The following is a 26,068-nucleotide window of genomic DNA, read 5'->3' on the forward strand; positions in this document are numbered from 1 at the left end:
GAAAAAAATGACTGAGACCTGTCCCCTACCTCTACTTTTCCAGCTACCCACAGTTCTCTCTAAAACTGTCCAGTTTACAGCTGAAAGTAATTCTTCTACAAAAACATGCTACTGCATTTCTTTCCCGTTAGGCTGTCTATATCAGGTAAGAAGTTCAAACTCAGCCTTCCACAGGTTAATCAAAGGGCATTGGGAATAAACTGAAAAAAAGTAATTCCTAAGTCAGTAGAACAGATATTGACTGTTGCTACTGGTAATAATAATTAAAATTATTTCCTTAAACTTTGCATGTGCTATTTTTCAAATCTATTTTTAATTCCAGATAATGTTTATCTGTTGCTGTCCCTGGTGCCAGTCAGTATTTGTATAGTAAGTATAAACTAGCTTCCTGTTTTCTGAGGTTCAAATGGTATTTGAATGAAATATGAGATTTCCATGTTCAAAGTTAAGATGTCATATTCTAAAGGGCAGGTGGACTAAATTTTTTGTTTTCTGACAACTTGAATATTGTCATTTACCATAAAGTACCTTGCAATAATTGATGTAATAATAATGGTACCCAGCCTTTATTATAGTGTTTTAAGTCTTGCAAAACACTTTACTTGTGTTATCTCATTTCATTCTCACAATGGGGTTGGTATTCCCATTTTACAGATGAAGAAATTGATAGAGATTAAATGACTTGCCCACAGTCACATATTTAATAGATGTCTAAAGGCACTAGGCCTTTATTTAACCCACTAGGCTGCCTAGATAGCCACCTCTGATACCAAAATCTATCTCAAAATCAAGGTCCATAGACATTTAATTAGATTACCAATTGGGTCAAATAGTTCAAGGAGCAGACCAGAATGAAAGATACCATATAGTCTTGGCCTTGATCTTTTTAAGTTGGCTATGAAGAGGCACACCTGCACTGATCTGGAAGGAAGAATGTAAAATGTCTTTGACTGGAGCTTGAAAAATGTATAATAATTCTTGCCAATGTAACCATTCAATCTCTCGTTCTCCCCCTCTCCACCAGCTGCCAGTTTTAGTGGTATCTTCCAAGTGCCTGTCAAAGCACACAAAGCAATTTACTCAATTTTTTTATTTCAGTAAAATTAAAGTGACATTATGGACCAACTTCAGAGAATACTTACTGAAATGAACAGAGAATTCCTTGAATATTCATGTTGGAAATGCATGTTTTAAGTAAGAGTTAGAATAGATAACACTTCAAGTTCTATCTATTACTTGCAGTCTGATTCATTGGTGTAACTGACGTTCTTGTATTCCCTTTTTTCCCCAGTTTCAATGGCATAGTCATATAGGCCCAATAGGCCTGGTAATGGTATCTTCTTCCAGACTACTGGTCCTGCTTCCAGCCTAATGCCTGAAGCTGTACTGAGGGAAGAAATAATTGTGTTGAAGGAATCAACTTTCCTCATCATCATAAGCAACAACTGATGGCCAACTGCTGCCAATAGTCAAATAGAGGAGCGTTTAGACCACCAATCCTTCTTCTAGTCCAACAATCACAGCCATAATTTAGGTAGGCAACTCCTGTTGAAAGGAGTCCAATTATCTTCACCAACTGCCAACTGACTGCCATACACAGGGAAGGCAAACCAACTTACCCGAAGTGCAAGGCGCCATGAGGCAGAGAGACGGGGAAGCAGGTTCAAGGCACATCAGACTAACACCCTAGTGTTGATCACCATCTTTCCTCATATCTTAATGAAGAAAACTCAAGACCGGGAACCCAAGAACTTTGGAAATAATGATGTTTCCAGTTTCAGTCAATTCTCCTTAGCCACTATCCTGGACAGCAACACCTGTGAAGATAGAGTTCAAGTGCTCCTGAGATAAACAGCAGTTCTTTCTGTTTTAGCTGGGAACTCTGAGGGTCTTTACCTTGCAGGTTAATTAATTAATTTAATTTTTTTTTTTTACTAGGTAATAGAGGAGATTCTTTTGCCTCCAATTGCTATCTAGCCTTAATCATTGAGTGAGTGCAGCCTCAGTCAAATTCAGGTCTGTTGAAGACTTTCACTTAAAAAGACCAAGTTTTTTTCCTATTTCTTCCAGGGCCATCTCCAGTAATCTTGATCTATATCTGGCCACTGGACCCAGATGGCTCTAGCAGGTAAAGTGAGGCAGGTGACTTTGCACAGACTTCTTTCACTTAAATCAAATTCACTTGCATATTATGACATCCTCCCTGATGTCATGGTCCTTTTTGAGAACAAAGGATAAACAGCAACTCCAGCTGTATATATTGAAGATCCATAAAAAAAAGTTGTTGACATCAAAGTCATTGGCACAGTCAAATGATTCAATATCAGAATCTGATATAATTTTGTCAGTAGGAATTATATTAAAGAAGAGACATTGTTGTCTGGTTTGTCATTGTAGCTAAGAATCATGGGATTTTTCCAAAGATTTTAAACTAGGGTTTTTATTTTGATATTTTCTCAAGTTTTCAGTAGCATGCCTAATTTGTTGCTTTTTTCTTTCTTCCCTTTATTGATATAAGAATTTAGAGAGATAAATTTTCCCATAAAATTTTCTTTGGTTATATTCCACACATTTTAATATAGTTTTTATTGTCATTATCTTTAATTAAATTATTGATTATTTTTGGAATTTGTTTTTTGACCCACTCACTTTTTAGGATTCGAATATTTATTTTCCAATTAGTTTTTAATATATACTTCAATGGCCCCTTATTGACATTATGACATTATGATCCCAAAAAGATGCTCTTAATATTACCTATTTTCTGCATTTGTTTGTAAGGTTTTTATGCCCTTATATATGGTCAATTTTTGTGAAGGTGCGTATATAGCTGAGAATAGATACATTCTTTTCTATTCCCATTCAATATTCTCTAGAGTAGAGCTTCTTAAATTTTTTTCCACTCATGACCCATTTTTGCCTGAAAAATTTTTATGTGACCCCCAAGTATATAGGTATATATAAGAGGTATACAAATCAAACATTTACTGATAATATAATTATAATTTTTATGACCCCACACTCAGTTATGGATGCCATATGAGGTTGCAATTCATATTTAAAAAGCTGGGCTCTAGGAGTTTATCATATTTAACTTTTCCAAAATTCTTTTCATCTCTTCTTTCTTGCTTATTTTATGGTTAGCTTTATCTTGGTCTGAGAAGAGTAAATTGAGTTCCTCATTAGCATAATTTTATTAATCTTTTCTTTCTATAACTAATTTAACTTTTCCTTCAAGAATCTGGATGATATATTTAACATGTATTGGACTCCCTGCCATTTAGGGGAGGGGGTTGGAGGGAAAAGGGGAAAATTTGGAATATAAGGTTTTGGAAGAATCAATGTTAAAAAATTACTCATGCATATGTTTTGTAAATGAAAAGCTTTAATTTCCCACCCCCCCACCCCCCGACTTGCAATGGTGATACTGTGGAGTTTTCTTTTTCATCTTACTTTTTTGTATTGTCTTACAACTAGATTGTAAGTTCCTTGAGGGTAGGAGCTTAGTAAGCACTTTAAATATGTTTATTAGCTATTGCTGCAGTGGTCCTCAGACTTTTAAAATAGGAGCCAGTTCACTGTCCCTCAGACTGTTGGAGAGCCGGACTACAGTAAAAACAAAAGCTCACACTCTGTCTCTGCCCTCAGCCCATTTGCCATAACCCAGCAGGGCACATAAACGTCCTCAGTGGGCCGCATCTGGCCCATGGGCTGTAGTTTGAGAACCTCTGGAGCCTTACTGACTATTGAAAATTAATGATAAGTATGAGTTGTCAGGTATCTTATAATTCAATATTGTTAATGAATATTAAATAGAGTTGAATGCAACGGAAATGACTGAACAATAACAGTATTCAGATAAGATCAAGGGACTTGAGTTACATAAAATCCAAAGTTGTTTGTCCTTTGTTTTTGAAGACCAATGGTATCATGGAATGATGTTATACTTATGCATGACCTAGATTTAAGTGAGGCAAAGTTGAGCAGTTTCCAGCCTCATTCTCTTTTTCAGAATCATCTAAGTCCAGTGGTATGACCAAAGCCAAGAAGACCAGCACTGGCCCAAGAAGTAGGGAATGACTTTGCTTCAATGTCTGATCAAGCTCTAAGTACCCCACAATGCTTGCTTTGGCTTTCATTAATATTTTTCAGGGGGAAGTCTTTACATTCTGGGAATAGACATCTCTCTGACTCATCAATGAGTTTGAAACCTTTAAATACCTCCATCTGAGTTAGCCATGATGACTTTACTGAGATGTGAGTGCCAGTCATGCTACAGGTATTTGAAGCCACTGGTAAGAGTTGGGTGATAAGTAAATCCCAAAGGTAGATAAGCAGACCTGACAAGAGCTCAGCAGTCCTCACACCAGAGGTACTAGTCTTCTCTGAACAACCCACAAAGGGGAGTGTGTCATCATTATGACTAGTACTCATCTGTACATATCTGGTTGCTGTATTTTATTGAGGTTATACAAAATGTTATTACTTAGTCTATTTGTACATTTGAAGTATGATCCTTTGAAAGGCTCATAGATTCCAAAGAACATTACCCCTGCAACTGAATAATCTGCTCCTTCTTCAATTAAATGAAATTAAAATTTTAAAAGTTTTCCCTAGGGTGAAAACAAGTGCAAAATATTAAATTAGGTGATAGAGATGCAGAAGCATAAAATAAGGTAATTTAGGTAGCTAAAAGACTGAGTGCAAAGTTAGGAAGATCAGTTCAAATCTAGCCTCAGACAGCTGAGTAATTTTGCACTAAGCTGCTTTAGTTTCCTTATCTGTAAAATGGGGAGAGTATCAGCACTTTTTTCTAGGATAGTTGTGAGAATTAAAGAATTAATATTTATAAAGCACTTAGCAGAGTACCTGGCACAGAGTAGGTGCTTAATAAATGCATATTCCTTTCCCTTTAATCTTTGATGGGGTAAAGAAGATTTTCATATATGCTCAATTCTAAGGCAGGGCTTCATGAAACAGACATCTTTTTGACTACATTCCCTGGAGTATGGGAACCTATTGTGAAATCCTATTGGTCTACATTTGCTGTCAGGAAAAGCTAATCTGTAAGGGTTTAGGAAAATCTCGCAGAACAAGTTTATTTGTTTTATTTTGTTTTGGTTTTTTTTATGAGGCTTGAGTCACAGACTTTTGTTTAAGGCAAAATAACACAATATTACAACTACTTGAGAACAGATGAGAATAAAATGGAGAAATCAATAAAAGAAACAATAATCCATCTTTACCCATCATTGATTTTTAAGTATTCTGCTGATCTTCCTACATTTATGACCAGAACAAAGAAATAGCCATATAAAGGGTACAATCTCACTAATTAAAAGATCATGTTGCTTCCTTTCAGACCCTGATGAAGAAAACTTGAAATGCCTTGTTCCTTTGTCCCCTTTACCTCTCCCTCCTAGATCACCAGACTTATTTCTAGACTCAACTCCCCACTTCTGTAGGAAGCCTGTCCTTGTCCCTCAATTGTTGGTGCCTTCCATAGTGAAAATGTCTTTTATTACATATCTATTGTATTTATATCTAGTTAATTACATGTTACATCCCCTTAAAAATATAGGTTATGGAGTAAAGAATTGTTTTTATCCTATCATAATGAAGAGAAAAGAGGCAGCATATACCAGCCAAATGAAACCATAACTACTTGAACAACCATCTTTTCTTTACCTTGGATGGAAATAGCCTAGGACTTTGAGCCCATTAGTACAAGAAGTGACTATACTACACTCCTCTCCTTTATCAAAAAAAGATAACCCAACACAAATCTATTTTTCCTATTTTATAACTTGGTCTCCAAAGCTATTGTCTAAAGGAAATAGGTCCTGTGGAGAATAGGTCCACTATCTTCACTACTAACTGCTGACCAAGAGTGACCCATGGGGTGGTCTATCCAGCCTAGCTGATGCATCAAGGCACAATGAAAAAGAGACAGGGCATGTGCCAGGGAACTCAAACCATCATCGTTTCAACTTCCACGTCTTCTCAGATCTGGATAGACATCCCAAGACACTGAGCCCAAGAGACTTGGGCAAAAGGGTGCTCCTAGAACAATCTGCCTCTTATTCAGGTTGGATCCTATAGTTATCCAGAATTCATGCTCGATAGAGATGTGACTTGGTGACTTTCTCTATAAGTCCTAGAATCTTTTGTCTCTCCAGCAGCCTCAACAACTTAACGCCTTTTGGAAAAAGTCCTTGGCATTGTCAATTTGTTGATTATAATAGAGATATGCTTCTGATCATAGGAAATATTTTATAGCACATAAGAAAAAATGTAATTAAATGTATTTTAGTTACATTTTAAGTTCCAAATTGTCTCCCTCCCTATCTTCCTCCACACTAGAGAAAGCCATTTTACACACACACACACACACACACACACACACACACAATCATAGTATGTATACTTCTAATTAACAGTTTTCTCTGGCATCTTCCTTTGTAAGTCATTTATAGATGATTTGTATATATATTATACTCAGAATAACTCAACCAATTCACAGTTATTCTTCAAACAATATTGCTGTTTCTATATACAATGTTCTCTTGTTCTGCTTATCTACTCTTGATCATTTCATGCAAGTCTTTCTATGTTTTTTTAAAATTAACCTATTCGTTTCTTATAGCATAGTAGTATTCCATCATAATCGTTTAACACAAATTATTTATCCATTCCCCAATTTGTGGATGTCCCTTCAATTTCTAGTTCTTTGCCACCACAAAGAGAGCTTCTAGAAGTATTTTAGAATATATAAATTCTTTTCCTTTCCCCTTGATCACCTTGGGAAACAGAACCAAGAGTCAAAGGCTATACACAGCTTTACAGCTCTTTGGGCATAATTCCAGATTGCTGTCTAAAATAGTGATAGATCTGTTCATAATTCCACCAAAAGTGTATTAGTGTCCCAGTTTTTCCATATCCTCTCCACCATTTCTCATTTTCCTCTTCTATAATTTTAGCTAATATGATAAATATGAGATAATATCACAAAACTGTTTTAATGTGCATTTCTCTAATTAATAATGATTTAGATTATTTTTAATATAACTGACTATAAATAGCTTTGATTTCTTCATTGAAAAACTGCCTATTCATATTTTTTGACTATCAATTGGATAATGAGTTATATTCTTATAATTTTGACGAAGTTCTCTACATATTTGAGATACGAAACCTCTATCTGAGAAACTCCCCTAATTTTTTGTTTTCTTTCTGATTTTGACTACATTGATTTTATTTCTATAGAATCTTTTAAATTTAACATAATCAAAACCATCCATTTTATATTTCATAATGCTTTCTATCATTTGTTTATTCACAATTTGTTCTCCTAAACATAATTTGATAAGCAATATTTCATGTTTTACTTTTTTACTTATCTTCTTTTATGTCTGTTTTGCACACATTTTGACCTTATTTTGTTAAATGGTATAAGATAGTGGTCTATGCCCAATTTCTGCCAGACAGTTTTCTAGTTTTTCCAACAATTTTAACAAAATGCTGAATTTTTATCCTACAAGCTTAAATCTTTACATTTATCAAACACAAGGTGTAATGTTCTTCTGTTCTCTAAATTAAAATCTTTCTCTTGGGGGCAGGATTTTTGGGGAGCTTCTGGAGGCAGCCTTCCTTTCAGTTCAATAATCCCAAAATGCATCCAGGAGTTAAAGTCCAGATCCTCTATTGTGTCCTTCAAAATCCTGAATCTTTTCCTGGGGCCCAGTTGGCTTTAGTAGAGGCCTATCTCTCTCCTTGATTCCCCGATGAGCTCTTGTCAGAATGTCTCCAGCCAGCTTCAGTCTCTAGCTCCCTCTGAATCCAAAGCCTCCAGCTAGCATGAAGGTCTAAGTGGGAATGAAATGTTGACTCTGGATCTCCTAGAGTTTGAGAATCAGAGTGGGCTTGTGGGTACTCCCTGGGCTTGTGGGAGCTCCTTAAAAGTATGCTCTCTTAAAGGGTGTGAAAGGTGTGAACTCTGAACTAGAGAATTGTTAAGTACCATGCTAAATTAGATAATTATATCCATTCCAGTGACTTAACACCTTGTAAGAATCCTAACAACAATGTAACTAAAATTATTTGCTACTGTGTATTATATGTAGACTCTGTTCTGATCTACCTTTCTATTTCTTAGTTGATACCCAATGATAAATATTGCTATATAGTATAGTTTAAGACAAGCTACAGCTAATCTTCCTTCTTTCACATTTTTCTCATTAATTTCTTTGATGTTCTTGACCTTTTGTTTTTCCAAATGAGTTTTATTATTATTTTTCTAACTCAAGAAATAATTTTTTGGCAATTTAATATAGATGGCTTCAAATAAGTAGATCAGTTTAAGTAGAGTTGTTATTTTATAATATTGGCTAAGCCCATCCACAAATAATTACTATTTTCCAATTATTTGAATTTAACTTGATTTGCTTAAAAAATATTTTATAATCATATTCATGTAGTTCTTGAGTTTGTCTTGGGAGATATACTACCAGGTATTTTATGTTGCCTGTAGTTGTTTTAAATGGGGTGTCTCTTATTAATTCTTCTTACAAGGTTTTATTAATATATTTAGAAATGTTTATGCTTTATGAGGTTTATTTTATACTACCTTGATAAAATTAGTATCTTAACTAATTTTTAATTGAATCCTGAGGGTTTTCTGAGGAGAGAGAGGATTAATTCTTGTTCTGTGGTCCTCAGCAGACCCATAGGGCTTTTTCATCTGACTTGTCAATGATACCTTCCATATATATATATATATATATATATATATATATATATATATATATATATATATATATATAATCCTTTTCTTTTAGAGTTTCAGTTTCCTGGGAGCCATGACTGTCTTGTTTTTCATTTTGTATCACTGGTTCTTTGCAAGTAACAAGCTCTTGCTATATATGCTTTTTATCCACTCATTCATTCACATCTCATAAAGAAAGAAATGAATGGGTGTTGGGAGGTGCTTAGATAAAATGACAGTGGTCTTTATTCCCTATGAACTCCTATTGTTTGTATCTCCTTTGCCTTTGCAAAACTATAATCATCCATGATTCCTTAGGTGAAGTTTGCCCAGAGCAGATTTCATAGCAATATAATGGGACTGCCAAGTTATCTGATAATCATTTAACAAAATTTTGAAGCCAGGCAGCAATAGGATGCTCACAGCATTTGCCTCTATTGGTGTTTCTATGCATATGATGGGGATGAAGTGACAGTGCTCTAGTTGGGAGACTAAAACAGAGAATCCAAGATGAGAATAGGGTCATGAAACTTGGAGTTCCATGTAGATAGAACCAGGAGGAAGTTGGAATACAGTTATGAATAAGGAAGGTCTAAGACTCATTACTAAGGAAGTATGCTGAAATTTAGTTCAGGGAGAAATCAGCAACAAGGAGAAATAACATGCAAGGGGAGCTTGCTATGGCCAGTGTGCAGGAAATCGTTTTCTCGCTAGGATCTATATAGACAGAAGGCAGCTCTTTTACTTTTTGAGCCCATCTATATTTTTTGAATTACACACACAAACACACACACACACATGTTGTAACACTACAATCTTTATATCATGATACTGACTATGGACCCTCCCTGGCCTTAAGAAGCAGAATTTATTCATATGTTAAAGTTGAAAAGTAACTGGAGTAGGAGTATTGAGGTGGTAGGCAAATCCTTCAGAGTATTTGTTGAATTTATTGTACTCCCAATTTACTAATTACCACAGATGGTCCTACTATTGCTGGCAATTTAGAACTTCCTTGAATACAAATTCTTCCTGTCTGTCTTTTATAGTTAGAGGTGATTAGAGGCCTGGAGAGTAGAGGTCTGGATCCCTAAGGGTCTTTCTGAGCAATGACTGTTAGAAAACCAAATGGAACTATAAGGGATTGAGGAATTTCCAGTCATAAGTCTACCAGAGGCTTACTCTTTGCTTTTAAAAATAGAAACATCCATTATTCTATATCAGGTTGGAAGGGAAAAAGGGTAGGATGGAATATGGTAGTTGAAATCTCCAGTCCCATCTACCTTTGGGTGCCTCTTTCTTCTAGGCCTTAATAAGGACAAAATTTGGGGGACCCACTCCTGAAGGGAGAAATGCATCAAGTTATCGATTATATTTTTGCTCAGGGTTGATGATGTTCAAAATCTAGGCATCTCTTGTGAGATAGGAGTTTTCTATTCTTCCTTTTTCTTCCTCCTCATTCTTCTTACTGATCCTAATTCATCTATGCTTGTGGAGTTATCCTCTCATATTAGGTCCTCCCTCTCTCTCACCTTCTCTTTCTCCCTAATCCTTCCTTCCTTCCCTCCCTCCATCCCTCTCTCCCTCCCTCCTTTCTTTCTTTCTTCTCTCCCTCCCTCCTTCTTTCCCTCTCTCCCTCCCTCCCTCCCTCCCTCCCTCCTTCCTTCCTTTCTTTCTTCCTTCCTTCCTTCCTTCCTTCCTTCCTTCCTTCCTTCCTTCCTTCCTTCCCTCCTTCTTCCTTCCTTCCCTCCCTCCTTCCTTCCTTTCTTCTCCTCCTTCTTCAACTTATTTGTTCTACCCCCTTCCCATTGGAGAGGCTGTTTTCTTCTACACTTTATAAGCCCTCTTCTCCTCTTCCCATTGCTATTTCTATCATCTGCACTCATCTTGGACATCCTCTAAGTCATAATCTTAGCCCATTGGTTTTCCCTTCTCTTTCCCCTTTTCCCCTTTTATCCTGTGGTCCTCATCCTGGTCCTTCAGCTGTCACTACTACATGATGCTGATTCAGTACCTTGTTCCTTCTTTCCCATGTTCCTTCTGTCTCCTCCAATGTAAACATTCCTTCTGAGTCAAATGGGTTAAGTTGTACCACTTGTGTCCAGAGTAGGTTTCAAAGGCCTCATCTGTGCCCCTGGTTTAAAAAAAAATATATATATATATATATATATATGGAAGGAAGGAAAAAATATGTTTTTATGAAGTATCTACTATATAGCAGGCACCATCTTAAACACTTTACAAATCTTATCTGATTTGATTCAACAATCTTGGGAGGTAAATACTAATATGACCGTCCCCCCATTTACAGTAGAGGAAACTATGGGTCTTTCAGATTTTAGATCCAATTCTCTATCAACTTGGGTCCACCTCAGAGGAGGTCTTTTGAGTCACAGCACTTTTTCTAAACCCTTGAACCTCCTGAATGTTTTGCCAATGATTTTGAATAGCCAGGGCTCATTATCAGCTTTAAATACCATGAGGATGAGGTCATATTTAGTATTGACTCATTCCAAAACTTCTGATCAGACTCCCTGCCAGCATGAGACCCCTTCATCAACCCTTCTTCCAGATAAAGTTTCTTGTTGCTCAGGTCCCATTTCATCTTGGCGTGGAGCCAGCTGGTGAAATTGATTTTGTCAGCTCTGTTGAAAGCATGATGTTATACTTAAGGGTGCTCTTGGGGACCTTAACAACATATGCAGTCACAGTCTAGCTTCTGGTACCCAGGGACATCCTAGTCAGAATTGGAGCAGTGCTGGGGGTTGGATAAAGAGAGGAGTGACTCATAACTTTGCATTGCCAACACAGCTCCACTCCCGCTCCCTTGTTCCTCTTCTCTGGTTATAGTTCCTCTCCACTAACACCACAGAATGTAGCTGAGATTGTCTTTGTTGTTAAATTCTGACCAACTCTTTGGGGCCTCATTTGGGTTTTTCTTGTCAAGATCCTGGAGTGGTTTGTCATTTACTTCTACAGCTCATATTACAAAAGAGGAAACTGAGACAAATAGGGATAAATGACTTGCCCAGGGTTACACAGCTATTAAGTGTCTGAGACCAGATTTGAGTTCAGGAAAATGAATTTTCCTAAATCTAAGCCCAGTGCTCTATATACACCTAGCTACTGTAAAATAGTCTTACCATTTGTTTTACCAGTAGTAACTTTATCCCCAAGAAAGTTAGGGACTTGATGTCCAAATTCAGGCAAGCACATGTCCTTGCTGCCCTATGCTCAAAGGTACCATAACTACTAGTAGGGAAGAGAAAAAGAGCTCATCCGTCCTTGCTGGTTAGAAGTCTGAAAGAGCTCAAGACTCCCTGAACTCTCAGCAGATTGGAAGAGAGAATATGAGAGAGTAAAGTCACTCTTTTAAAATCACATTTCATTTTAAGTAGTGGCCAATCTTCTTTGGCACAGATCCTTCATCACAGGACCTAAGCTCCACACAAAGATCTCTCTTCGCAGATGCCTTTCAACAAAAGGCTTATATCCCATTAGAAGTTACTAGATCATAAGGCTACCAGAAGAAACTAGTGTCCCTTTACCTTTGTTACATATATGCAAAAGTTTATACTGCTTTAAATGATGCTAAGATTCCCCTTAAAGCAAAGGCCCATTTCAGGGGAAGGATAATTTTCCATTAGCCCTTCTGCTTGGTTTTAAACTCCAGGAACATCATGGCACCCCTAGGAGAAACTTATCATTTGAAATCTCCTTAATGTGGAGACTAATTTAATTTTATACTCAATACCTGGCTGCCTTTTATTCTTTGTGTTCTTTCTCTTAGCATAGATGACTAAAAATGTGCATTTCTATAACCTTAGTTATAGTAAGTTCAGAAGATCAGGAGGTTCTGAACTGAGAGTCAGGTTCTAGTTCAGTGGAAAGGTAATCTACATAACAAGGTTTTTTTTAATATTTAATTTTTTTCCAATTACATGTAAAAATATTTTTACATTTTTAAAAAATTAAGTTCCAAATTTTCTCCCTCCTTTCCTCTCTTCTCCCTCCTAGAGAAAGCAAGCAATATGATACAGGTTATATGTGTAAAATCATGCAAGACATTTTAATATTAGTCATGTTGTGAAAGAAAACAGGCAAAAAAAAAAGCAAGCAAGCAAGCAAGGAAGAAATCAAAACCCAAGAAAAATAAAGCTTAACAAAAGTGTCCTTCCATTTGTATTCAGACTCTATCAAGTTTTTCTCTGGAAATGGAAAGCATTTTTCAACTTAAGTCCTTCAGCATTATTTTAGTCCATTGTATTCCTAAGAAGACCTAAGTCATTTTTAGCTGATCATTGTACAATATTGCTGTTACTATGTACAATGCTCTCCTGGTTCTGCATATCAGTTCATACAAGTATTTCTGGGTTTTTCTGTAAGCATCCTTCTAGAAATTTTCTTCATAGACATTTCCCAATTGATAGGCATCCCCTCAATTTCCCACTATAAAAAGAGCTGCTGTAAATATTTTTGTATAAATGGGTTGTTTTCCTTTTCCACAACAACTTCTTGAAAGAGATGGTCACCTCTAGGAGCATAAACTCAAACCGTGTCCAGACTTGCCAAAAGATAATGGGCCTTGATTGAGTTACATGAACAGAAGTGAAGGCTTCTAGTGAAATGCTTGTTTTACAAAGCATTTTAAATTCTCAAGTATCAATCTCATAAGAGTATACAACAGGAATAATGAATTATTGCTTCATATTTTAAGTATTTGTCGATGTAAACTTATGAATCTTTTGTGTTTTAAACAATTTGGGAGGAGGGGAGGGAGGAAATAAATAGCTATACTAGATTTTATTTACTTTGCATATCAAATACTTTTCCAGAAAGGATCTCATCAATCCCTTTCCAGAAGATTGAAGACATTAGCCAAACCTAAGCTTTTAAGAGATTTTCCCTAAGACTCTGTGATTGGGACATAAATGATCCACAAGTATAGGAAGAACCTGACTCTTCTTCATGGGTCCAGTCTATATCTGTATGGTCTATATCAAAACTTTCTTTTGTTGTTACATACTTTGAGCCCTCCCTGATGCTCTGCTGGGCACATGCCAATTTCTCTTTTATTTTGTATTCCTTTTCTGTTTTTCCTTATTCTCTTTTTAAAAATAAAATCAATTAAAAAACCAAAACTTTCTGTGGGTTATAACATGTGGGATCAAGATCTTAACAGTATGTGAGGATTATGAAATTATGATGTATTATCAATAAATGTTTAATTTGCATACCTATTTTATATATTTATACATCTAGGATCATATAAAAATTGTTCAGGTTAAAAGATGTCACAAGTGGAAAAAATTTAAGCAGCCCTGGTCTATATAATCTTAGAACTGGAGCCCCTTTGTGCACTCTGGATCATATAGGTCATTATAAAAACTATTAATTCTACTCTTCTATTTTATTCTGTATTCAGTTCATTTATCTTTCTGCAGAATCTGTTCAGTATGCTTGCATCAATAAACTATTAGTTGTCTATGTGATTGCATATCTATAATTTAGACAATAAGCATTATTTATCCAACTGGTTTTTCCTAGGGGGATAGTTTCACCAAACTCTTTTGAATGGTTATAGATATCACTTAGGAAGACTTGCAATATTCCAAAGCTTTTTGTAATTACCTTAGTATCAGTTGTCAAAAGGAGCATATGAAAGATCTAACCACCTATAGCAGAGGTTCTTAACCACTTTTTATTTCATCAATCCCTTTGGAAGTCTGATGAAGCCTATGGACCTCTTCTCAGAATAATTCTTAAAACAAATAAAAAACATAAAATCTTAATGATCATAAAAGCATAAATCTGAAATAGTTATTAAAATATTTTTTAAAGTTCAAGGATCTTAGGTTAAAGTCCTTGAACTATAAGAACTCTTCCATTTGAATTTGTGCTGAATAATCTCCATGGTGATGTTTAACTCAAGCATAATTCTTTCTGTTTTATATTTCACTTTAGAGGGTCAATGTTATCTTAATTGCTATATCTTTTAAAGAGTCCTACATAAGCACAACATATTACATAGAAAACACTTCATTAGAATGTAATCTTGAAATTAACTTTTTTTCTTTGCAAATCAAATATCTTTCCAAATGCAAATTCTTTTTTTTTTTTTTTTGTTTGTTTGTTTGTTTTCTGAGGCTGGGGTGAAGTGACTTGCCCAGGGTCACACAGCTAGGAAGTGTTAAGTGTCTGAGACCAGATTTGAACTCGGGTCCTCCTGAATTCAAGGCCAGTGCTCTATCCACTGAGCCACCTAGCTGCCCCCCAAATGCAAATTCTTTTAAAAAATATTTATAAGCAATAAGCACAGAGGGGTCTTGCATCTTTCAGTCAATCTTGTGACTATAAAGATGTGATTGGTTCCTGAATACCATTTGTATTCCTGTTCCATTTTCTACTTCTATCTAGCACCTTTGTGCTTATTCTATGAAAATTTTATAGAGATGAGAAAATAGGCATACAGGTTAGTAATTTTTGATATTTTATTAATGCTTTTTTGCTTGTATTATTATAGAATTTCCTAAACTTTTATAAATTTCTTCAGCATTGTGTAATATAAAAAGATGGTTGAGTGTTGATACAGAGATAACAAAATTCTTGTTATATAGGAATAAAACCAGAGGCCATCCTCAATTAGTTATCTCCATTTTAAAAGTGAAAAATCAAAGGCTTAGAGAAGTTAATTGAAGTGCCCAGTATTACACAGCAAGTATTAGAGCCAGGACTGCTGATTCCCAGAATGTTCTTTTCTTTATACCATGCTACTAAATATACGTTTGTTCCCAAATAGTTGCCTTTGGTATCTAGGCTTTGTTTCTTTGCCTAGCCAATAGAGAAGGACCACTGGGCTGTATTTGTGAAGGCTTGCTTCCCTAAGCTTATTAGCACACAATGACAATTATTAGATAGAGACAACATCACAGCAATAGAAAGGAAAACAAAACAAAACCCACCTACACAGATTTCTCACAGTGGTTGTGGCAGTGACTCATTTGAGATGTATTAAACATGGTGGGCGGGTCCTTTACTTTGTATGTGTTCAATTGTTCAAAATGTTTTTTGGTTGTTTTTGGGGGGGGTAAGGGGATTCTCTTTAATACTATGTTAGTTTTTTGACATAATCACAGAAAAACTCCTGGGTTCCAATCAAGAAATGCAGCTGTGTTACTTCACCTACCTTAGGTTCTTATAGCTCTGAAAGACGTCTGGAATCTATCTGGTTGGGGGAGGAAAAACTTGAGGATATAAAAGGGATGATGGAGAAAGACTGCGGTCCAGCTGTTTTTCAAACAACCACAGGAATGAGAAAACAGAAAGATATAAGCAACATTTCTTGGGTTTAGCTACCAGAGAAGCCTGACAGCATAGGTATTTGGGAATGCAGATATGGTTGTATAGAACCATAATTCTAGAAGGAATTATCAGGAAGTTATCTACTCTCCCTTCACCCAATTTTATAGATAAGGAAATTGAGAACAAGAAAATTAAAATCATGGGATTGTAAATTTAGAATTGGGACATAGAAGCCACTAATCCAATCTCCTTATTTTATAGATGAGACCACTCAGAGAGCCAAAGTTTCATGTCTAAGATTAGTCAATCAATCAACAGATATTTATTAAGTACCTACTATGTGCACTTTGGCTGAATTGGATATATAGGTACAAAGAATGAGATAATCCCCATATGCAGTGAGTTTATATCCTAAAGGTCACATAGTAAATGGCAGAGCCACAATGCAAACCTAAATCCTCTGCTTTTGACTTTTTTTAAGGGCACAAAGCAAGTTAGTAGACGGACCAATACTACCACTCAGAACTTCTAGCCCACAATAACACACTTTTCCTGCTTGCCCCATAGATCATTTTTTAAAGCTCTGGCCCAAATTTCTCTCCAACTGTAAATATGTACTTTGTATGCAAATGTAAGCTGTCAAATGCACTTCCCTGAAACTCTGCAGCCAACTACACTTTTAAAGTAGGATTAAATCAGGGACTCAGAGGTGGGTGTAAGAGAAAATATTCTAATATTTCAAGTAAGCCTTCTAAGGCATAAAGCAGCAGTATGAAGTGGTGACAGGGTCTGCAGAAGAAGAGGACTGGAAACCCAGACAGAGACATTGATTTGTTAGATGTTTTTGTGAGGCGCACAGCTCAACCTTCCAAAGTCAATGAAATAAACTAGCTTGTATTTCTGCTATCCCAATCCTCACCAACCCATAAACAATTTCTTTCCTCAGATACTCAGCATCTTCAGCATCCTGCTTCCAGGGACTAGGAAGTCCAAGGTACTTTTGGTAATCCTTGACATTTCAATGATGATGCTATTCTATGATCAGACAGTAGGATTTGGCAGATAAATTAAGGTAACAGGATGTGAGGCAATGTAGTGTGTCACCATAGGGATACATGACACAGATATCTGGAACTGAAGGAGTCTTGCTTTAAAAGGAATGTAAGAGAAAGGGGAGAGGGAAAGGAGAGAGAGGAAAAGAGAGAGAGAAAATGGCAGAGGAAAGAGGAGAAGAGGAGAAGGAGGGAAGGGAGAGAGGAGAAGAGAGAAGAGAGAGGGGGGGAAAAAAGAGAGGAAATAACTTCATATCTAGATTTGGCATTCCAGCCATCGACTTTAACTTTGCTTTCAGGGTCACTGGGGATTAGAGAAGGTTATAGAAACACTTCAAAATCTTATTTAGATAGAGCCTCCTGTCTCCTCTGAAAATACATACTAAGGCTGCCTTACAGAACCCAGAAAACTTTTTTAATGTGGAGGGTGGGGAGGTACTTATTTCAGTACTACTTTTTTGTCATCTTAGACATTAGTACTGATTCATATTAAACTATAGAAAAATTGTGAATAGGAGAGAGGACCCTTCTTGAAAGTGTTTAACTTTGCTATTAACAGAAAAGACCAAGAATTGATCTTCAATTTATGGTTTTAGAAAGTTGCTTGGGATTGAACTGAGAGAGATTAAAGGACTTGTCCAGGGTCACACAGTCAGTATATGCTTTAACACAGGTTTTCTTGACTCCAAGGACAGTTAACTCTCTGCTACCTTGAAAACATAAAATGTCAAATTTTTCTTATCACTTCTCTTCAAGGGAGTGATCTTGAGCCCTAGGAATAAGATATATATATATATATATATATATATATATATATATATATATATATATATATATATATATATATATACATATTTGTGTTGGGTACTGGGATCTAACTGGAAACTATAGTAATAGCAGTCTGAGTAAACTGACTTTCACTGATGACATGAAAGGGTCATTCAAAGTGGGCTTAGGACACTTTGGGGATTGCTGCATCTCTTAGGAAGTTTCTCAGATGTTTTGCAGGAATAAGGTGCTAGGAAAATAGTGTATAATTCCAAAATCCTAAATATCAGATCAGGAAAAAACCAATATTCTAACTTCAAGTCTTTTTATATGAAGGATGTTTAAATTTTCAGCAAAATTATGTCATTTATAATTTACTATGTCATCTACATTTATTAAAAATTAATACCATAGCTATTCTTCTACTCAGAGAACTTGTAAATGTATCATTTGTCTCTCTTTTTAAATTGAGGCCATCTGTCTGAGTTGTCTCTGCTTCCTTCCTATACTAACCTTCTGTTCACAGCCCCAGTTTACACACTGATGTCCCAATCCTCATCATCATGTAATCGGCAAAATCCTTTCATTCTTTTGTCTTTAGCCCAACCAAAGCCATCTTCAAATTCATCTTTTTTAAAAAACCATTTTCTCCTTCAAGCCCTTTTTCCCCTTCTAACTTCTCTCTTGAGATTCTCTTAATTTTTAACAATGTGCTGAATTTATCCCAGGTATTGCTTATGGCTTGGTAACTATTAATTTTTTTAAATCATCATCTCAAAAAGTCTCCTCAAAAGTTCTCCTGAAAGTCTAGTACCTTTTACCTGTGTAATACTTTCTCAGAGTAGACCTCTCTCCCTTTATTTTTTTTGGGGGGGGAATGAGTAGGGGGAAGGGTAGTAGTAGTGGTAGTGGTAAATGGTGTATATGATGAAAACTTATGAAATCCCTGGGATTTTTAAAAGCAGATTTGGCAGTCTTTGGTGTTTACTTGGATTGTAAGCTATAAATCCAATTTAGAGTTCTCTCTTAAAGAAGAAGGTATTTGTTATCTGACTAAGTATGTGTCAGTGGATTTGAGACAGATAAGATGAGTTTGGGGAGGTTTGATTTTCAGTGAGCTAATCATGGTGGGTTGTTTTTTGTTGTGTGTGTGTGAGTGTGTGTGTGTGTGTGTATTTTGTTTTGTTTTTTCACTTCAGTTTGAATTCAGAATTGAACTCATAGTTAGTTGACTTAATGTTTTTGATGTACAGAGTCATAATTAGAAAAGGCCTCTGAATAGGACTAAATTGTGTACCACCAAATACAATTCTAAAGTAAAAAAAAAAAAAAAAAAACCAAAACCAAAAAAACAAACAAACAAACAAACAAAAACCATTTCTGAATACCTCTTAAATCCTAAGCAAGTATGTAAAGGTTTGGTGATTTAGTCAGAATAGGGAATTCCTTCTACCAACCCTTTTTCTGGGTTTTTACCTGGTGTAAAAAAAAAAAAAAGTCTGGGATTCCCCTGTCTCAGTGAGGATGGGATTTTGCCCAGGATCACACATCTGGCAAATATCAGAATCTGAACTCAGGGCTTATTAATTCCAAGTTCAATATTTTCTTCACCAAGTCATTCAGAGCTTTCTTTGATAATTTGATTATTGAAACTGAAAATCAAAATATTATAAATTAAGAGTGTTTCTAATCATTTAGAATTCTCCTAAAATGAAAACCTTTCTGCTCAATTTAGGAGTACGATTTAGAACTTGTACCCCAAATAAATACATCATTTCTACCTAACCTCTTAATGTTAGCATTACACAAAAACATCATTATGAGCTGCAGACTACATGTGAAAGAATATGTTATGTGTCTAGCAACCTAATTGCTATAAATATGCATGCAGTTCCATTTTTTTTTGAAAATGCTTTCTTTAAAAATTATATTTCTGAAAGGCAGCCAAACTCTCATTAACTGTAAGGGTCAATCCTTGTCCAAGAAAACAGATAGGAAAAGTCAATTCCTTCTCTCTAGGAAAGTGGGAAACAAAGGGTGTAGAATGTTACATACACCGTCAAACAATTGTGTCAGTTGGTTTTGCTTAACTTTCTTTGTTACAAAAAAAGTTTAATATTAAGGTCATATTGGAAAAGGGCTGTGTTGTAAAAACAAAAAAGGATCAATAAAACTTAAAGAAAATATACCAAAGACTTGTCTTTTCCAATACCAGTACATCTAGCATGCAAGGGACCTGCTCTGATTCAGGCTATTAGAAAAAAAGTTCTGTTGACAAGAAGAAATAATTTATTTCAGTAAAAAAGCTAGAGGGGGATCCTGTTGGGATTACTAGGTGAGAACTGAGGTTGTCTGGATGGTGACAAGGTGAGAATTCAGGTTTTCTGGACAATTACAAGGTGAGAACTCAGGTTGACTTGATAGAAGGAGCAAGCCCATTGGCTGGGGTGGTTCTTCCCAGAAGCCCTTGCATTATCCCACGCCCATTCTCTGGGAGAATAAAAGAGAGGACTCTCAGAGAAAGAAGAAGACTCTGCATTACATCAGCCCTGACGGGGCTCTCTGCAGGAAGGGAAGTCACTTCTAAGGACAAGAGTTAACAGCAACTGTCTGGAGACAACGGTTCACTACAGGAAGAAGAATCTGTCCGAGAGATTTGAGTAGACACAGCAGATCTCTTCCCAGAGAGCGATCCGGCAGCTTCTGGAGACGACAGCACGCTACAATTGGCGCCCAACGTGGGGCAAGGACTTTTGCTTATCCTGACAAGAGGAGCTAGACCAGACCTTCGCAATTTGGCGCCCGAACAGGGACAGACACAGTCCTGATTCCAGTGGAAAAGCTTCCGATCTAGATCTCAGTCTCTCTGACCCAGAACCGTGAGTAACGAGGAAACTTTGTTAAAGATTAAGTGAGCATGCTAATAGATAAATAAGGAACTTAACTTGTTAAGGGCTAAACCAGGAATCTCTTATAGCTGAAATGGGGCAGATGTTAGCTATATTCAATCCCTGGACCTCAGCCGACTCAACCCCAGCCCCAGAAGCAACCTCAGCTCCACCCCCATTCAGGAGTGGTACTATAGAGAGTATAATCAAGATAATTGAGGAGCAGAGTTTACTTGTAACCTGGGTACAGATTGCTAAACTCTTGGCTGCATTAAGATGCACATCCCCTTGGTTCTTAGAGGAAGAAAAGATAGATGTAGATAAATGGAAGCTAGTGGGATATGAAATGAAAGAATTTCAAGCAAAAAATGGGCCTCGTTCAATTTCTGCAGAAGTATTTTATATCTACAACATAGTTCAATTAGCCTTAAACTATCAAGCAAGTTGTAGGAGAAGGAAAAGTTCTAAAAATGAACAGAGGAGGAAGTGTGAGGAAAAAAGGAAAGATCAAGATCTTTCCCTAGAGCAAGAGGATTTAAATGAGGAATTATGGTATGATTCTCTTGAAGAAGCTTCAACCCTGCCTAGAGAACAGATTATTGACAGGCCCACATCAACCCCACCTTCAGAGATGGAGGAAGAAAGAGGGGAAGAGGCAGAAACACAAACAGAATTGCCTGTGAAGCAGCCTAAGCCTATGACAAGATTAGAAAAAGCATTGGTTAAAGCTAAGAGAGAAGGACAGGATATAAGTGATTTTATACATGCATATCCTGTGATTGAAGAGATTGACTCTGTAGGTAAAAAAAGGAGAAGATATGCACCTTTAGATTTGAATAAAATTAAGGATTTGAAAAAAGGTTGTACCCTTTATGGGGCTACATCAGCTTATGTCAAAATGTTACTAGATGGTTTGTCTTATGAAGTCCTAACCCCGAATGATTGGAAATCCATAGCAAGGACATGTCTGGAACCTGGAGAAAATTTATTATGGCTTGCGGAATTTCATGAATTATGTAAAATTCAAGTCAGATGCAATTTGGAAATAGGAGTTAACACACAATTCACTTTTGAGCACTTGGCTGGTGAAGGTCGGTATGGAGAGAATTCGGAACAGATTAATTATACCATGACAATATATGAGCAAATTGCTAAGGCTGCAATAAAAGCTTGGGGTGTCCTTCCTGGACAGAAAGATCGTGGAGAGGCTTTCACTAAAATACAGCAAGGTCCCAATGAACCTTTTGCAGATTTTGTGGGACGTTTGCAAACTGCTGTCAAAAGAACTATTGGAGAAAATTCAGCTACAGAAATAATGACCAGACATCTGGCTAAGGAAAATGCCAATGAGATTTGCAAAAGAATTATATGGGGATTAGATAAAGATGCTCCTTTAGAGGAGATCATAAGACGCTGTGCTACAGTGGGAACAAATGCTTTTTACACCCGGACAATGATGAATGTGGAAAGACAGGGTCCCTCCTGGCAAGGGACTTCTAGAGAAACTCGGCGATGTTTTCAATGTGGAAAAATTGGACATCTAAGAGCTCAGTGTAGGTATGGAGATACAGTGAGAAGACAGGGTGAAAGAAGACCTAAAACCCCATGTCCAAAATGCAACAGAGGATTCCATTGGGCATCAGAGTGTAGAATAATTCAGGGAAATGGGATGAGGGGCCCAGGTCCAGGGCCCCAGGCAAAAAAGACTTGCGGCATGATGGCAGCTGATGTTATACCCAAAGAGTCTTTAGAAGGTCAGGACTCTGATTTGATCAACCAGCAGAGAAGCAATCACATGGCAGAAAGGGATTACCCAATCAGTCAACCAAAAGGCAATCAGATTGCAAAAATGGATTACACTTGGGGAGAATACAGGCCTTTTAAACCAACAGGGCTGTGTCCAGTGCAAACAATTCCAATGTAATTGCCAGATGATGAGAAGAGATTTAGAAAGTGGTAAATAGAATGTAATTAGATAGGTTAACTGCCTGGGAGAGAGGGTTTGCTTGTATTTCTTCAGCAGGAGAAGGAATCAGATGGGTGCCAACAAGTCATATTTGGCTTGTCCATCAGAGAGAGACAGAAAAAGAGAAAGACCTCAAAATAAAGGAGAAGATCTAAGAAACATCTGACACTGAAAGAGCATGGATAATAAGAAGACTGTTAAAGAACTTAAAAACCAGCAGGAATCATTGGACTTCCTCACACAAGATGAGAATAATGGACAATGGACTTATGGACATTTATAAATTTTCAATTTATGATTATGATTATGTTATATACTTCTAGCATGTGTTATGTTACTATGTTACTATGTGCTTATGTAATTTATGTAATTATCTGCAATACTTCCCATATTGATGGATTTATGTTTCAAGGTCATGACTGTCCTATGTTCTAAATCAAAAGAAAGGGGGAGATGTTGGGATTACTAGGTGAGAACTGAGGTTGTCTGGATGGTGACAAGGTGAGAATTCAGGTTTTCTGGACAATTACAAGGTGAGAACTCAGGTTGACTTGATAGAAGGAGCAAGCCCATTGGCTGGGGTGGTTCTTCCCAGAAGCCCTTGCATTATCCCACGCCCATTCTCTGGGAGAATAAAAGAGAGGACTCTCAGAGAAAGAAGAAGACTCTGCATTACATCAGCCCTGACGGGGCTCTCTGCAGGAAGGGAAGTCACTTCTAAGGACAAGAGTTAACAGCAACTGTCTGGAGACAACGGTTCACTACAGGAAGAAGAATCTGTCCGAGAGATTTGAGTAGACACAGCAGATCTCTTCCCAGAGAGCGATCCGGCAGCTTCTGGAGACGACAGCACGCTACAGGATCCCTTTTCAAACCTACTTAAAATGAGTTGAGCAATTGACAATTATAGCTATTGTAAGTTATTGTAAGCCTATTTAATAATCTTTATTCTTTGTATTTATGTATCTAAAACTAATTGTGGAAAATAATGCTTTTTCTTTGAAACATCTAAAAGTATTTGAACTTTGTTATTGCAGAGTGTCTCTTATGATGTAATCATTGTTATAATTAGAAAGAATATCATTGTTATGCTCCTTCTACAATGAAAATGCTCCACAAATTGTATTTTGTCACATAATTGATGAGTTCTCAACATTAATTAGATAATGAATGGTAAGTTTCTCTTGGGAATTCTGGGGGACCTAAGGGTCTCAGTACTAATGTCCATATCTCTTGGAAAGAAGGATTTTTAGAGTAAATTTTTTACATATAAGATGCCTTTTATGGAGGTCTCAAATATCCTTGGCAAAAGGGAAATGAGTTTTCTATAAATGAAATAGGAAACGTTTTATAACCTTCCCCCCCCCACACACACATCTTTTAGTCAGTAGCATTCTTTAGATATAATTCATAGTCTAGAAACTGACTATATGGATTAAATGAAGAATAATTTAAGCCCACCAAGAAACAACAGGGCAAATTTAATATAAACAGGAGTGCCCTATGTAGTAACTTGACCTCAAAGTACATATGCTGAGTGAAAATGTGGAAGAAGTATGATGTAGATGTAACAAGGGACCACACATCCCAAACTCTCCTAAACAGCAAATCAATCATATTTATTGAGTACTATTGATGTTTCCAGGACTGTGCTTGGTACTTCTGGGAATACTAAAGAAGGAGACAGGGCCCTGGATTGTAAATTCCTTATGATGCAATTAGAAGACATAGAAAAGACATGAGAAAACAGTTAACAAATACATGACAACATATGAACAAGTGATAGGGTATATAGTTCAAATGGCAAGAACTATAAAAATCTGGATATATTATTGTGAGGTGGGCTTAGTTGGAGACGATGCAGAAGAACATTGGAAGTTGAACTAGGCCTTAATGAAATGACGGGATTACTAGATGGGAGTGAGAAAATTTTATTTTCCCCCAATTGAATATATAAGTTCCTTGCAGGACAAGGCTTATTTTACTTTTGTCTTTCTATAACTAACAATCAACACAGTGCCTGGAATAAATTAGATATTAAATGAATGCTTATTGAATTTTTTAAAATTCAATTTAGTACAACTGCTAGAGAGTTTTAAGAATGAAATTCAGATCCCATGTTAAAACAAAGAAAAACAACTCATGAGTCTCTCATTCATGCATATACTGTTCCTTATCTCTCTTCCTTCTATCATGACATTAGAACTGTTTCTGGCTGAGAGAGCTTTCCTTTTTGGGGAAAACTTAAGGAGTATTTTCTCTCTCTTATTTTAATACTGACTCCCCAGAAGATTCTAGGATGTCAGATTCGTTTTGACACTATCTATGTGACCTTGGCCAAGATGTTCCCATTTCTTGGCTTAATTTCTTTCACCTATAAAAAGAGGGAAATAACAGTTGATGATGTTTAAATTTCTTTTCATCTGTAATTTTATGACCCAGGAATCAAATGATTGCACCTCATGCCAGTTCAGTCCTTGTCTAATAACATTCTATTTTCTTATATTATTTTATCTATATGTACAAAGAGTGAAAAAACTTTAGGCAACTGTCTAGTAAATTTCATTCATTCATACATGCAATACATATTTATATGCCTATCATATACTGGATATTGTTTGAGGCAAAGAATTTGATTAGTGCAGACAGTCAATCTATATTGTTCAGATTTCCCAGTTAATTTCTTGGACAAAATTATACAGATTGTAGCCTGTTTTATCCCATTAATCATCTTAATACTCAGGATTTAGACTTACTGGGCCCTTTACATTGGGGCACTCTATTGTTATATCTTGGAACTCATTCTTTGTACCTCTGGGCAGGACACCAGTTAGGAAGTGTTTCAGGCATTCTGTAAGCTGTTTGTTTGTATTGGTTTCCAGTGGGTTTTTAGATTCCTTTTGACAGCCATGGTTCATTATCAGATACTACTTACAGCTTGTACTTTCCTCATTGGGAAGCTTAGTAGATTTTTGTAATGTCTTCCATTTGGTATGACAACCTCGACGGAAGAAAAGACCTGCAAACAGAATTTAAAATAATAATAGTATGAGCAATGCTTCATCCATTAGACAGAAAAAGACATCAGTCAACCCTCAATTTTGAGTTGCTTAAAGTATCAAACTCTTTGCTCTTCCTGTTTACTTCAGATTTAGAGTGTGCCATTTACTTGACCTTAAGTATACTCCTTAGGGTGCTCTGTTGTGAGGGAGTCCAAACAGGACCAAAATAAGCACACTTGACTTTAATGAGAGTTCTGCATCATCCACAAGGGAAACACCTCCAGTCTCCAGGGCCTGCATTGTGCTTCCCCTTAAAGGCAGTTTCA

The 26,068-nt window shown here is 36.4% G+C and overlaps 1 long non-coding RNA gene across 1 annotated transcript; it reads right to left on the reverse strand.

The window, feature by feature from the left end:
- Positions 1-1,655: 1,655 nt before the first annotated feature.
- Positions 1,656-25,759, reverse strand: LOC141553522 (uncharacterized). Its single transcript, XR_012485495.1, has 3 exons — positions 25,676-25,759; positions 10,779-10,898; positions 1,656-1,817 (listed from the first exon to the last, which is right to left on the reverse strand). It is a non-coding gene; the product is annotated as an uncharacterized LOC141553522 (long non-coding RNA).
- Positions 25,760-26,068: the final 309 nt, after the last annotated feature.

This window comes from Sminthopsis crassicaudata, chromosome 1 (assembly GCF_048593235.1).
Source record: "Sminthopsis crassicaudata isolate SCR6 chromosome 1, ASM4859323v1, whole genome shotgun sequence".
In the NCBI taxonomy this organism is placed as follows: Eukaryota; Metazoa; Chordata; class Mammalia; order Dasyuromorphia; family Dasyuridae; genus Sminthopsis; species Sminthopsis crassicaudata.